General features: G+C 41.9%; 1 non-coding gene across 1 annotated transcript; it reads right to left on the bottom strand.

Moving 5' to 3' along the window:
• Positions 1-6,344: 6,344 nt before the first annotated feature.
• LOC120239550 lies at positions 6,345-6,447 on the bottom strand. Its single transcript, XR_005530456.1, has one exon. It is a non-coding gene; the product is annotated as a U6 spliceosomal RNA (small nuclear RNA).
• Between the last annotated feature and the right edge of the window lie 9,428 nt (positions 6,448-15,875).

Here is a 15,875-nt window from a genome sequence, read left to right as displayed (position 1 = left end):
CCCGGGTAAAGTCATCCTCCTCATCTCGCCAAAGGTACCCCTCTGTCATGCTGTTTTACTTTCTACATGGTTCTTAGCTGGCATTTCCGAGATCGTCTTAATTGTATTTCTATGGTTTCTTAAGGGGACAGTCTGTCTCTTCTATAATTTAACATCCATGGAAACAGGGACTTTGTCTTCTTGTTGTCTCTCCTGTGTCCAGTCTCGGTGCCCAGCTTGCCGCAGGTGCTCAGAAAATCCATGCTGAAGAAATCATTGACTAACAGCAGGAGCAGAGAATCTTGCCTTGCCTTGAGGGAAGGAAACAGCTCCCATTGGCATGCCCTGGGACATCGTTCCTAGCTGACACCTCTCTCCCATGTGGCTGTGTTAGTCCACAAATTGGCCCTCCTAACATGGAGGGCAAGGAGAGACTGAAGAAAGAAACACACCACTCCAGATCAGTAGGTGGCACATTTAATAAGCAAGAGAGCTTAAATATGAGGCTTCTCTTGGGCCAGAAAGCAAGATCTCTGCACCTTCCTGCGAGAATCTTAAAACTTTTGTAGAGGACTTAATGGGCTTCAGTCACACCTACCGTCCACATAATCTCAACAATGTTTGCAAAAAGCTCCTACTGTGGGAATAGTAGGTGCACTTGCATTCCAAGGACAGAGGGTGATAAGCCTTTATTGCCTGGGTCTGGCTCAACCAGTGATCACATCCTCAATGACCTCCAGCAGGCTGATGCCGACAACTTCCTCACCTTCACTTCTTGTTCTCTTCTACAGGATCTCTGGGTGATACTGGCATCTGCATTCTTGCTCCCCTCCCTTGTGCTAAGTCATGAAGCTGAGAAACAACACAAATAATTTACTCTCCGATTTAGCATACACACTTAAAACTTAATTCTTAACTCAAGGCAATATAATGACATAACATGATAGAAATGTAATAGAGAGGAAAATTACTTTATTAATCCATAAATACCTTCTAAGGAGAGTGACTCCTATAAAATGAAAGACTCAGTGCCTGACTCAATCCCATGATGGATTCTTGTCCACATGGGTAGCCTGGAACAAGAACATATAATGTTATCTCTGAGGCCATTTGTATTTCTGCAGAGTAATTACCTCCTTAATTGCTGATGAATCCTTGGGGAAGTCTCCCTCATACTGAAATTCTGTGTGAGAATGGTGAGTGAGTGTGTGTGTGTGTACAGATTGGGGGCCGAGTCTGTTCAAGTCAGTTTGGTGCCCTGTAGAGATGTTGTGGAGATCTATGCATTGAATTTGTGAAGCAGAAGTGTCAGAATTGAAAGCTTTCACATCCTGCTAATGTTTCCTCAGCTCTAGTACTTCAGTCATAGTGACTTGACTCCCAACTGGCAGCTTTGTGGCCCAGAGGCTTTCGCTGGCATCTTGGAGGGATCCCCTGTCCATTCTCAGCTGTAGAGTTGATGCTCCCCACCCTGGAAGTCTGAGCCAATGTTTGGGGAGAATTGGTGCGTAAATACCCCAGATTCCTTGCCTCCTAGGTGAGATAACTCTTAAGGGTGTTCTATACTGACTTCCAGTGTTTCTCCCACAGGATTAGTCTCTAGTCACCCCTGGTGGTGGCTGGCTTGATAATACACCATTATGGCTACTTTGCCTTTGTTGTCTGGCTTCCCCACTCACCAATCCATGTTTCCTTCCCATCCTGCCTTAATGAGTTCCCTAGAAGCAGAGCCTGAAAGAGGGGCTTTTTCAAGTGACTTAATGGGAAGAGAAGAGAGGCCTGTAGGATGGAGTAGGGGAAGGGACTGAGCAAAGCTATGGTCTTGGCTAGAGACTGGCATCAGCCTGATCCCTTGGGGAGCTCTGGAGTACAAATAGTACCACAGAGTTGGACCCCCCTGGAGTCATGGGAACTGGCTTTTAAACCCCTGTTTCAGTTAGACATTTCCCAAGGATTGCTCTGAAAGGTTGAGGAGGGCAGGGATATCCTCTTAACTGAGGCAGTGCCCATTTGTCCAAAGGCAATGCTCCAGCAAAGGGCTGTGCTGTCCTGTTAGCAGCCAGCATTCACAGCTGGAGGATGGGTGGAGTAGTCAGTAAAGGGGAGCATCCAGTATGGGCTTGTATTCTAATCTTTGTCTCAGGATCTGATTCTGAGTATGGAATAAGGTACATTTATCTAGATCTCCAGGGAGACCTCAAATCCATTCAAGTTCCCATTTGTCCATTTGGTACTGGCGGTCACTCTGGAAAATTGGTGGAGTTATTTAGACAGTGAGCCCTTCCCTTTACATCATTCTTCCTGTGTGAAATGGTACCTCTCCTCCTGGAGTAATTCAACCTTTCTTTTTCATTCTTCTTATCCTTACCTCCATTCAGCTATGGATGTGGGGCTCTCTGCCTGCCCAAACCCCTCCTTTCTGCATCAAGTCTATACAGGGAGCACTAATGGCAGAAATGGCATAAATGCCAGTTGTTACCAACATGGCAGCTGCTTTTTCAGCAAACCACTCTCCCATGAATTAGTCCGTGGGCAGAGATATCTGTGGTGTGTTGTGGTAGGACCAGGTCTCTGACTCCCCTCCCTACCAGTAGCCCAGCTCCTGTGGGATGCCCTACACCACAGACCCCTCTGTGAGGCCTTAATACCTGCCTAATCCCTGCTAACTCCCTGCCCTACAGATTTTCCTGTGGTTCTAGTCAGCAGCTGGTTGGGGTAGAAATATCAAAGGCAAGCTGTATATTTTCTAGTAAACACACTAAAAAGATAAAGAAAACAGGTGAAATTCATTTTAATAGCTTAATATATTGTGTGAAATTATCACTGAAACATGAAATCAATATAAAAATTATCAGTGAGATATTTTACATTTTTTCATACTAAACCTTTGAAAACTGATAAATTTCAGTATATTTTATATGCTGAAAGTATATTTCAATTTAAACTAGCCCCATATCAAGTGTTCAGTAACCACGTGTGACTAATGAGAACCATATTTGGAGGCTCATTTCTATGGTCTCTGGTAGGAAACCTGGTTCTCTTGAAATGGCCTGATCATGGGGTCTAGGCTGGACTAGAAGTCAAGTGAAGCCAAGAGTACCTGATGTTCTTGATGGTGTGGGGCAGCTGGGGTGGGGGATGGGGTGGAAACTGGAGGGAGTGGTGAGGAGTAGGGGAGGTGAGGTTGCTGGAAGCCTGGGAGCTCCTGGACCAAGAGAATTTCCTGTGGTAGAAATCACGGAAGTGGGGCAGCGTCTGATGCTAGTGACTGTCAAGACGGGGTGGGGTAGGGACTGGTTGCCTGATGTGGTGGAGATTTCAGGCCAGTGTTTTTTTTTTTTTTTTTTTTTACAAATAGTTTATTGTCAAATTAGTTTCCACATAATACCCAGTGCTCATCCCCACAAGTGCCCTCCTCCATGCCCATCCCTCCTCCCCCCCACATCCATCAGTTCTCAGTTTTTGTCAGCATTCAAGAGTCTCTCATGGTTTGCCTCTCTCCCTTTCCCCCACCATTTCCCCCCTTCTTCTCCCGATTGGTCCTCTGTTAAGTTCCTCCTAGTCCTCCTATACGTGCACACATATGATATTTGTCCTTCTCTGTCAGGCCAGTGTTTTTAAGGCCTGTGAAACCATCTATCATCCCGGCAGGAAGAGGAACAGACGAACAGGCCATGGCACCCATGCAGATGCTATTTGGGGAACCGGGACTCTGTTTAGATGGGTTGAGATCAGAGCCAAACTTGCCAGTCTGAGGCTCATCTATTAATCATTAGAAAAACCAACCATCCTCAGTTCTGTTTTTTTTTCTAAGATTTCAAAAGGCAAAAAGTGACAAACACAAATTTAAGTAGCATGTATTCTGTTGCGCTATTGAGTCTATGGCGTAGCTGTTAAAAAAGGCATGTGTTTTGTAATGACCTCCTCGTAAAGCACTTGTAGATTTTACCATTAATAAGTCCCCTTTGGTTCTCTCTCCAATTAGTTGTGTGATCATCGAACACTATTTTGATCTGGACTGTATTTCTTGTTAAAATGATTAGCCTTTCATACCTTGGACTCTTTGTGAAGAGCAAGATAAATTGCCTTCATTTCTTTTCCTTGATCAACCATACATAGCACTTCATAAAGAAAATGATCAGATTTTGCACTCTCAAGTGCCTGTTAACTGACTTTTGAGCAGAAAATATACTCACTTCATTTTTCAGATGGGTAAACCGAGGCTTTGAGCAATTACTGGACTTGTCCCATTGACTTGTGTATTTTTTTTAAATAGTAAAACCCAGAGAGTATGCTTCATAAAAATACATGGTAATGGTTAGTATTGTGGTTTCCAAGTCTCACTTTTGGTAAAATTCAATCCTTCAAATGACTGAATTTTGTAAAGAAGGGACTTGGTAATTCACTACTGTATCCCAGATTTGGACACATTGTATGGACTTAATAAATACTTTTAATGAATGGATGAGCTGTCTCATCTCTTCATTTAGTTTTAGTAAGATGGTCAAATCTTGTATTGTTTTGAAAACATTTCTAAATTAATATTTTAAACAATAGTTCCTCATGTAGGCTTTTCTAAACATCAAATTCTTTTTAGAAACAACTCAAAACATAAAGCATGCACACATACAGTTAGATGAAGTGAGACACACAGACACCCCTATGGGAAATCTAATACTGTTTTCTCTAGTTCTTTTTGCAACTTGCCTTTTCACAGAACACTGGGTCTTGAAGATCTACTGACATTAAGCTCAAATAGTTGCACATCACTCTTTTTATACTGTAATGTATAAACTCAAATAGTTGCAAATGTGCAACTCAAATAGTTGCACATCACTCTTTTTATACTGTAATGTATACTGTATGTGTAATATTTAGTAGTATAGCTAGATCAGAGTTTATTTTCCTTAATTAATGGCATCAGGTGATTGTCAGTTTTGTGCTGTTTTAAAATTTGTTGCACTAAACATCTCTGCACACAGCCTCCTTATGTGCTCCATGTTTTTTTCCTCTGGGTTAGTGCTAAGCAGCAAAACTGCAATACATAGTGATGCCCAATTTAGGTTTTCTTAGATACTGCCAAAATGCCCTACAGAATAAAACTGCAATTTATACTTTTACTGTCCATCTGCCCACATCCTTGCCTGCATTTAATATTAACAAACATTTGTTTTTACCAGTCTGTTGGGTGAAAAATTATATCTAGTTCATTTTGAGGAGGTAACTTTGCTGTTTTAAGTATATACACAATAATGAATAGAATATACATATATATGTATGTATGCATGTATAGACATACAATTTAAATATTAATAACTACCTAGCTGAATATTGATGTTGTCTTAGGAGCATCTTTCCAACTGTGCAACAATGATTTATTCATTTTTGCTCGTGTAGAGGAATACACCATTTATTTTTTGTTTCACAATGATGGACATTTGAGATGTTTCCTGTTTTTTTCCTATTATGAGTGGAGCATTCATGAACATTCTTGTGTATCTCTCCTGGTTTGCATGTGCATAAGTGCTGCTAAGGTGCACCCAGCTGTGAAACTATAGAGTCCTACGGTATAGTGGGGATTACCAGTTGTGCACCCAAATACGTTCTCTCCATCTTCCCGCATCTTATCCAGCTAGACATCTTTCCCAGCCTACTTTTTAGTTGGATACAGCTATGAGACTGAGTTCTCACTGAAGCAATCTAAGCAGTTTCCATTCTGCGACTTCGGGGTCAGAGCCATAAGGCAATGAGCGTACCTCGTCCATGCTCTCTTCTCTCTTCATAAGACCCAAAACCCAAACGTGGTGGTGACCCAACTTCAGCTTTGCAGAAAACAACAGTCCTAGTTGTTGGTGGAGAAATGACTTGGAAAGAACTAGCTATCTGAATGACCATGAGGACCAAAGTTGGCTCACTGACCAGGAGGGTAAACTTTGGGACTGATATGTGAAAGAGTAGTTGTTTTTTTTTTTAACCTTTAAGCCATTTTATTGTTAGTATCTGTATTATGGTGGCCTTTACTTACTCTATAACTTTCTTTCTTTTTTTTTTTATTTTTAAAATTTTTTAAATTTTTATTTATTTCTAGGAGAGAGAGAGAGAGAGAGAGAGACAGCATGAGTAGGGGAGGGTCAGAGAGAGAGGGAGATACAGACTCTGAAATAGGCTCCAGGCTCTGAGCTGGCAGTCAGCACAGAGCCCGATGCCGGGCTCGAACCCACGAACTGGGAGATGATGAGTTAAGAATAACTCCCCGTACCTCCTTCCTGGTAAACTCTAATCCACTTGCTGTCTTTATGAATTTGCCTACTTGAGGTATCTTGTATAAGTGGAATCATACAATACCTGTCCTTTTTGTCCACTTTCAAAATGTGGAACACTTCATGAATTTGCTTGTCATCCTGTGCTGGTGCCATGCCAATGTCTACATCATCTCAATTTTAGCAGGTATGCTGCCAAAGCAAGCACATGGGCCCTTTTTAAAAGATTTATTTCTTTTGGTTTAGAGAAGTTCTTTATATAATCTGGATATTAATATTTTTTAAATTAGATGGGTAGCAAATACTTTTTCCCAACATGTGGCTTACTTATAGTACTAAAAGGTACCAAGGTTTTTCATTTTGTGCAGACATATATGTCTATATTTTCCTTTGTAACTTGTGTTTCTTTGTGGCCTGCTTTTGAAATTCTTCTCCACCCATGTCATTAAAATATTATTCTATATTTTCTTCAAAAATATTCTGAAACTTTTGCCTTTCATATTTGTTTTAATTCCACTGAAATTGGTTGTATGTGGTGTAAGAGGAATCTAATTTTATTTTTTCAAATTGTCTCTGCAACATTTATTGAATGGTTGATTCTTTCTCCAGTACTTTGTAATGCTTTTCTTGACATGGTATTTCCATAAACACATTGGTCCTAAATCCCTATATCAATTTCATATTGTTTTAATTATGCCTTCCATTCCCTTTGTCTTCAGGATAGATTGGTTGTTCTTGCCTTTTCCTTTCGAATTTTGGGTCAATTTGTCAAATTCTTCCAAAATATTGTGGGCATTTTTCTTATATTTGTATTCAATTTCTCTTTAAAGTTGTAGAGAATCACCATCAGATTTTTTGCCCATGAACATGGTGCATCTCCCCAGTAATGTATGTGTTCTTTAATAAAGTCTTATAATTTTTTTTCATACAGGGCTTTTAAAACTTTCTTTAAATTTGGTCCAAGATACATTAGAGTTTTTGTTGCTATTAAAATGCCATATCATTAATATTATTTCTTTTCTGTAGATGTTTAGAAAAGTAGTAGATTGTTATATATTGACTTTGTAACCAGCAAACTTGCTCATCTTTCATGTTTGGTCTACTGGTCTGTCAGTCTCTTGGTTTTCTATATAGATAATCTTACTCTTTGTGATAAACTTACTGTTGGCTCTCTTTCTTCCAAGGGCTTTCATTTCTTTTTCATGTCTAAGAGTGCTAGCTAGAACCTGCAGGAAAATGTTGAGCAGCAGCAAGGAGAGTAGGCATCCTTTCTTCTTCCTCAGCTTTAAAGGGAATACTTCTGATGTTTCATCATTAAATGTATTATGTGCTCTGGGGTTTTGGTAGATACCAGGTCTGAAGACAAGAAGTTTTCTTTCTATTCCCCCTATTAAATACTTTTTAAATTGTGACCAAGTTCTGGATTTTTATCAAATATTTTGTGTCTATTGAGATGATTATATAGGTTTTGTCCTTTAATCAGTTAATAAGTGAATACATTCTCTAAAATTAGACTGTTCTTTCATTTAATTGTATTTACTGTGTTGTTGATACACTTATTGTGAATGCTGACATATTTTCATTTATTTCTATCATTTTATTTTTTTGCTTTATGTGTGCAAGGCTCTTCTTATTTTTTCTCCTCCCCTACTTTCCATTGTATTGCTTAATTCACCCCCACCCCCACCCCACTTCCCACTGCTTATCTGGAAGAGGGTACCCTTGACATTTTTAAAGCCTGGTTGACTTGGCAACATCTAAAACTACCCAATGTCTCTGCCTGCCTTCAGAATGTTACCAGGGTTTTAGAAAACTTAGTTTTTAAACTCCTGACTTAGATGCCGATCTTACTCTGTATTTTAAGTATTATCTTGTTTTTATAAACCCCAAAGACTTACCCATGTTTACCACTTCCTTTACTCACTGCTGCTTCATTCATTTTACTTTGCTCTTCTGAGTTCATTTTTTATTTTCTTATTCCTGAACTATTTCCTTAAGTAAGTCTCAGAGATAGCACCTGGCTGCTAACCTCCCTAGTCTTGCTTGAAACATCCTTGTCTTGCTTTCAGTATTGAAAAAAAATGTAGCTGGATATGGGATTTTAGGTCACATAAAATCTTAAGTTCATGGTTATTTTCTCTCTGTATGAACATTTTGCTGCTTGGAAGACTCATGGTCATTTCTCACTAGTAACTTGTCACTTCACTCTGATGGCTTTTAGAATGTTTTTCTGTCTTTCATGTCCTAAAGTGCATTACAGTTTGCCTGGTCATGGATGTGTTCTGTTTATTTTGCTCAGGACTTCCAAAATCTGTGTTTTCTGAATCTGAATAATTCATTGCCTTCATCAAGTTCTGGAAATTTATCTGCCATTTTCTTTTAATATTGCTTATCTCCTTACCCCGCTCCCCTCTTCTATTATTTCCTCCTAGGTATTTGAAAAATGATAGCCTTCTCTTTGCTTTTGTCATATTTTCAACCCCCTTTTTAATGTTTTACATTAAGCTTCACTTTTCTCCGTTGCATTAATTTTCTCAGATTTCACATGAAGTTCAGGAAACCTGTCCAGTATATAGAACCCCTTAAACTTATCCAGTCAGTTTCTAGTTTTCTTTTCTATGTGGTTCTCTCTCAAATCTCTAGATTTTTAAATAGTGTCTTATTATTGTAAATGTGGATATTTAAGAGATTTTCTCCGATAGTTCTACAATAAAAAAGGGTCTAATCCTGTCTGTTTTGCCTGCTGAATTTTGCTCATTGTAGATTTATTCACATGCTCTGTGATTGTGGATTGTGAGTTCATGTCCCACAGGGCTCTATCTGTGGAAACCTTCTGGGAAGTGTGTTCTTTTGCATTTCCTCCCGCCAATCCATTTACAGCTAATTGTTTTCAATTGAGTCCTTAGCTTGGGAGATCTGAGATCAGATAGTATAAATCTGAACTCAAACTCCCATAAGTGCAGGCCTGTGAGAGGAGTTCTGAGGGGAGCTGCCCGGGCTAAGGGGCAAGCTTCCTTCCTCTCCTCTGTGAGAGTGGGGACACTTCTCTCAGTCCACTCTTTCGGTGGACGTGTTACAATTAGAGGTCTCAGCTTTCTGCAGTGATAGCTGTTCAACTTTCTGCCTTGAATTCATTTGAAGCCTTGTTTCCAATTCATGTACATTAAAATTCAAGCCATTAGATTTCCCAGAACAGGGACTAATCCCCACCCACACTGCCGTGTAAGCTCCCACATTTACCATTCGGGATTTTAGTGCTTCTTTGTTTCGAGGCCCTTGGGAATACTTCTTAAAAGCTCTGTAATATGTTGAAAAGAAGCCATTTTACATATTACTGAGTTTCTAGCTGTGTTTAGCAAAAGTTTTGCAGGGTAATGTATAATGTTACCATGAATGAAAATTATTATTTTACTATGTGATTATTTTTCCCTTTGTTTGAGGCACGATATGTAATGATATTATTTTTTAGCCAAACAGTCTTTTTAATCAAGTCAGTTCATTCATATTTGTTATTGGAAGTGATTATGTAATTCTTTGTAAATTCTTATTGTTTAATAACTTCTGTTTATTTAATATTTTTTCGATCCATTTTCTTAAAAAAACATAGGGGTATATTTCATTTTTATCTTCTCCAGTATTTTCAAAGGCGTATATACTTTTAAGTATATTTGTGCAAACTTTATTTACATTGTTTTTAAACCAACTTTAATTATTTTATAGGAACTTTGGTATTTGTAAGATTTGAGCATTGAAAAAACACAAACCATCTCTACTTTTTAAAAAATATTTTATTTAAATACAAGTTAGACTTCTATTTTAGTTGATTTTATTGCTTGTCACCAAAACTCATCTCTTTGTCATTTGAATATATTTTCAAGTATATTTTTTCTAAACGATTGCCAGTTTCCTGAGACCAGAAAATGTAACTGAAAACATCTATTGCTTTCAGTCGGCTGGAAATATATTTTTTGTGTCACAAATTTTCCCTCGTGAAACTCTGTTGCTCCAGTTCCATTTTCTTTTGGAATGTAGCGTTACAAAGTTAATGATCTTTATTCTACTGTAGGTAACCTATTTGTCCATTTGTGTCCTTAGATAGATGTAAGGTTTCTTCAAAATTCTCATAAGGTTCGAAAACCTTACCTAGATTATCTGGTTTTTATTCAGCTAAGACAGGTTTTACTCTTTCATTGCTCTGCCCTTACGTTCATGGCATTTGTCCTGGTATCTCTTTTAGGGACTCTTTCAAGTCCCCAGTCCTTTGCAAGCATGGACACAATTTTGTATATTTTGGTTATCCATTTTCTATCGTCTATATGTTCTGTATTTTCTTTTAACATTTTTCCTCTTCTGTCCATTTTGTAGTTAGAAAGATTTTGTTTCTCTTGCGCATCATTCATTCATTGCTTAATAGCAACACATCTGCTCTTTACTGCTACACCAAGGTGAAATTCGATTCTGACACTGCAGTTTTGTTTCCTGAAAACTCTTCTCTTTCTCTTCCCATCTCTCATTCTGTTGTCTTTTCTGCTTAACCTGCTTTATTGTAAACTTGTACCCTTTTCATGGAGTTTGTCTGCATGCATGCCAAGAAGCTTCCTGAAAAGTCTCTTGACTGTACAGAACATCATTTTTTTTTTATATTATTTCTAAGAGAGAGAGAGAGAGACAGCATGAGCAGGGGAAGTTCAGAGAGAGAGGGAGTCACAGACTGATACAGGCTCCAGGCTCCGAGCTGGCAGTCAGCACAGAGCCTGACGCGGGGCTCGAACCCACGAACCGCGAGATCATGACCTAAGCGAAAGTCGGATGCTTAACCAACTAAGCCACCCAGGCGCCCCCAGAACATCATTTTTAAAAAGGTGCTCCCTTCTGGGTCTTGGAGGTGCTGTTCTGCTCTTTGTTATTCAGTGTTCTAACAGACCCTGGGTGTCGTGACTCCTCTTTACTGCTCCTTGAGAAGGAAGAGACTCATTAATTCTTGCTGTTTTTTGCTAGGCAGGGTGAGTGGATTGGCTTTGGGCACTCCATCTCTCTCTTACTTGATGGTTGGATCTTCTGTTTAGATCTATACTGGAGGGCCAGCCAGTGTTCAATTGCCAGTTGCCAACAGGCTTCATGAAGTGTATATCTGCTCTACTGAGGTGGCATCTTTCCCTAACCCCCATCCTGATTTTCTGGTGCTCTGACCTGATGTCGTAGGAAAAACAACACTCAGCAGGCTATACAACTTCCATAGTTATTACTGTGCTTGCTTGAGCCTCTAGTCCATTCTTCACACCCTGAATAATTGTATCATTACCAGTTATCTTGCTCATTTTTGGGCTCTTCCTGGGTATAAGAAGACCTTGGGGGAAGGGAGGAGGATGACCAGGGAAAACTGTTCTTTATTTGGGTTGAAGCTGAAGCGACAAAGTAAAGAATATTTACTCCATTCTCTGGTTAGTAGAGATCCTGGGTATCTGAGTCAGGTATTGACAGAGAGGGAATTACAACATATCTTCCTATCTATTTCTTTAAAGTAGATCCTCCTAAAAGAGGAGAACTTGGCATATGTCATACGTGTGCTTGATAGGTTGTTCCCCAACCAGCTTCACCTGCCTTATAAGTATCGTCAGTTCCTTCCACATCCTGGGAATTAGGCTGTCTGTCAGTGTTCATTCACCTGATTAGTGTGAGTCTTCGTATTTGTCTATGTTTGCTGGGATATTTTCCTGAGAAACCAGGAAAGTCTTGTTGGAAGCCTCTAGCCAGAGGCCATTTGGTACAGAAAGTCCCACAATGCATTTCAATATCTCTTTTCCTAGGGACACCATAAGACCCTCAAAGGGAGGGGCTGGGTCACAAAGGTCATGGGTTCCTAGCACCTTACAGGCAACTAACACAGAGTTGCTGCACAATAAATGTGGAAAGAGCACAAGAGAGAGGAAGCTTTTGTTATTTGTCTATTACCCATTGTTAAAATGTTTTAAATGATTCGTAAATGGTTTACCTGCTTCTCCAAAAGGAATTGATGAAAATGGTATCTTGCAGATTAAGAATCAAATTAAAGGTAACTTGGGTCATGGAGCGTAAAACTAAAACTTTCATTTGTGCAGTTAAGTAATATTTAGAAAGAAAAAGATGGGATAAGGGAGCAACTTAGTATCTTCTCATGTACAAGATAGCCATATAATCATCTTCAGGATGGCTACATTTGTCTACGCTTTCCACCACTAGATAGGATGAAGAAAATAGGCTTAAATGACAATAAAGGGATGCAGGTTAGAGGTGAGCAGGCACGTTCTACAGATTAGCTCCATAACGTGTAGAGTTATCAAGGGAAGTTCTACAATTGTGTTCACGAGAAATGTCTTTCAGCCTTTTAGACAGACTTTTTAGAGGTGGGGGTTAACTAACTGGCTTCCCCAAAGCTTTATAGCCAGAAGGGCTTCTGAGTTCTAGAAAAAGGGTCAAATCACCTTTTGGTTCCTGGGAATCCTTAGCTGCTAGCTTTTTTTTTTGTTTGTTTGTTTTATTTATTTCTAGGAGAGAGAGAGAGACAGCGTGAGCAGGGGAGGGTCAGAGAGAGAGGGAGTCACAGACTGAAACAGGCTCCAGGCTCTGAGCTGGCAGTCAGCACAGAGCCCGATGCGGGGCTCAAACCCACGAACCGCGAGATGATGACCCAAGCGAAAGTCGGACACTTAACCGACTAAGCCACCCAGGCGCCCCCTTAGCTGCTAGCTTAAAGGCGAGCATCTATATAGCTTTGAAGGAGTGGTTTAGTGATATCAAATAGCTGGAAAACAAGTGAGCAGTTGACATCCAAGAGAAAAACAAAATAGCCAAGGAGATGCTTTGGGAGAAAACAGGCACCCAGGCTTGGATTCCCCAACCAATGGTGCTTTCAGGGATATTTGCAAATCACAATCCATTGCAAGAGAAAGATCAATTTGCTGCACAGCTAAATTAATATTTAACTTGCTTAAGAAAAGTCAATCCCCTGGGTTATTAGAGAAATTAACAAAAGCCCTAAACTGATGCTATTCTTATCTGAGCCATCAGCATGCTCTCAAAGTCATCAATGCTGTTTTCCTCACCCCTTCTGAACTGATGTGCCCCCACCCCACTCCATCCAATCTTCTCCTTTAGCCCCTCTTTACCTCCCCCTACCTCCTCCTCTTCTTGCCACACAACGCTTTCTTCAAACAAAACCTGGTATTGATGCCCCCCTGAAACAAAAAGCTGCTGGAACAGAAGTGAGGTCTGAGGCTCCATCCCCTGATCACTCCTGTACTTGCCCACCTGGCTGGCCCGAGATGACCTGAGATGACAGTTGTAAACACCTGGACAAAAAAAGTGACTCCAAAACCTCACTGTGCAGCAGAATCAATCAGGGTGGGGTCTATAAAATCATATCTGTGGGCCTACCTCATCCCTACTGTCTTGAAATCCTCAGGGGTGAAGCTTGGGGGATTAGAAGACATTAAGTCAGAAATTCTTGTGTGATTTGCCTGGTGCAGGCTGAAATACCCTGAGAGAGTTCTCCCTGGGATCTCTGCCTGGGTCAGTCTGCCAGGGTCCTCCCAAGAGTGCCATTTTGCAGTTGGACAATAGTTTTCAGCCAGGTCTGGAAGAGCCACTCAGAACTGCCCAAAGAGATGTAGCAGGAAACTGTGGGTGGGAGGGATCAGGTGAAGGGGTATCAAGATTTCCTGGGTGAGGAGCAGTTTGGGAAGAAGCAGAGGGTAGGAAATTGAAATCACTTCGTTTCAGTTTTGCACGTAAACGTCCAGTGCAATGCTTGTCAGCAGAAGGCGTTCGATAAACAGAAGCTGTTCCCCTCATGTCTGACTGTACCATCACCCTTCAGCTGTTGCCTTGCCGTCTCCACCTGGCATGCTGCTGCCTCTGTATCCTGCCCCACTGCACTGCAAGCTCCCTCCAGGGCCCATGTCCACTGAGTCCCCATGGTCTAGTGCAGGGCCTGCCTGGCTTCATTGCAGGTACTCCGTATTTGTTGAGTAAGTGGGTGGGCGTGTGACTAGCCAGGTTCAGGGAAAGGGGTGCCTGGGTGTGGTAACGGTGAGGGGATCAAGCTGGCTGAGCTGCTGAGGCCCAGAAGGCACGTTTCAGGGAGCCACGCCAGAGTGGTTGGTCTTTCTTTAGCAGACAGTGAGATACCATGAGTTTTCTGGGCTGGGAAGAGATAAGATCAAGTTTGGCTTGAGGAAGATTGGTTTGGCAGCAGAGTGCAGAAAGATTAGAAGGGGAGGGGACAGAAGCTGGGCAGCTGTTCAAACTCCCCAGTTGTCTAGGGGAAGAAACACGGCTGGAATTGAGACAGGCTTACAGGTTTGGGACAAGGGCACTGGGGGGAAGATGTGGCAGAAGCAGATGCTGCCGCACATGCCACTCAAAAGACTGTGATGCAGTGAAGGAGAGGAAAGAGTCTGAGCCTCATCCATCCATCCACGAGTAAGGGGAGGGCTGGAGGTAGGGCCAAGGAATTGTCCAAGGACGCAGGGAGCAGAGTTTCCAGGGAGCTGGTGGAGGGAGGCTGCTGTGGAGAGTTGAAGTGGGGACAGTAGGAAGTGGTAAGACAGGAAGAGAATGGAGACCCTGGAAAGGGAGGCGAGGGCTGCAGGACAACTGTTGGTCACCCGTGCGGAAGGGTGCATCCCAGGAGGATGATGGGTAACTGGGAGTGGGTCATTCCTACCGTGATCACTCCAGAGATGTTGGGACACCGTTGGTGGTGTATGGCAGGGCAGAGGGCAGCTGGCATGGCGTCAAGGTAGATGACGATGGGATCCACATTTCAGGTGCTGAAGCCGGAGAGGGTGGGGGAGAGGGAAGCAGCCCTCGTGAGAGGGGGAAGGAAAAGCAGTGTCAGGATAGGGAGAGAGGAGTCTGGCTGTGACAGAGGGGGTGTGGTCCCAGAAAGAAGAGAGTACATGCACGCATGGTGGGAAATGGATTTAGCAAAGCTTGAGAAGGGGGACAGAGAACACTGGAGGGTCACCGGATCTGCTCCCTAATTCATTGACAGTGCTGGGAAGGGCTTGGTAGGGGAGAGACAGCCCCCTTTGGTGCTATTAGGAAGGCCACCCAGCAGGCCCTCCTTGACCCTGTGGGACCAGTCTATCATCAGGTCTGGGGTGGGAGTGCTGGGGTGAGGATGATTCTCTGGCACAGCATTACAGCCTCAAGGCAGGGTTTGGGTATAGAGCGCTGGCTACGTCCAGACACAGGCAGAGGCCAGAGGAGAGGAAGAGGGGGAGCTGGGTCTGGGAGAATCGCTCCTACCTCCAGTGCCCTGTCCCCTCGTTGCTGCCCGGTCAAGTCCTTCCAACCCATGTGCCGGTCTCACCTGCAGTTAGGGTGCCTTTTTCTGTGCCCCACTTTGCAAAACCCTTTGCTGCCTCTACTTCAATCTCTGCTTTTTCTAGCAAGTGGTGTTGACCACTGCTTTCTCCCCTGACTTCAGGGTCAGGCTCTCTGTGGATGCTCACAGAACGCATTTGGAAGTGAAAAGTAGACAGCCAAAAACTTGTGGAGGAGTACAACAGCAGGGAGTTAGACAGGAAGCATATTCAGCAAGCTATACACCCTGGAACAGCAGTCCACAGATTCTCTGAACCTCATTCATTC

Source organism: Hyaena hyaena, unplaced genomic scaffold, assembly GCF_003009895.1.
Source record: "Hyaena hyaena isolate Hyena2069 unplaced genomic scaffold, ASM300989v1 scaffold_234, whole genome shotgun sequence".
NCBI lineage: Eukaryota > Metazoa > Chordata > Mammalia > Carnivora > Hyaenidae > Hyaena > Hyaena hyaena.
The sequence above is the reverse complement of the archived record's forward strand: the minus strand, read 5'-3'. Positions and strand labels throughout refer to the sequence as shown.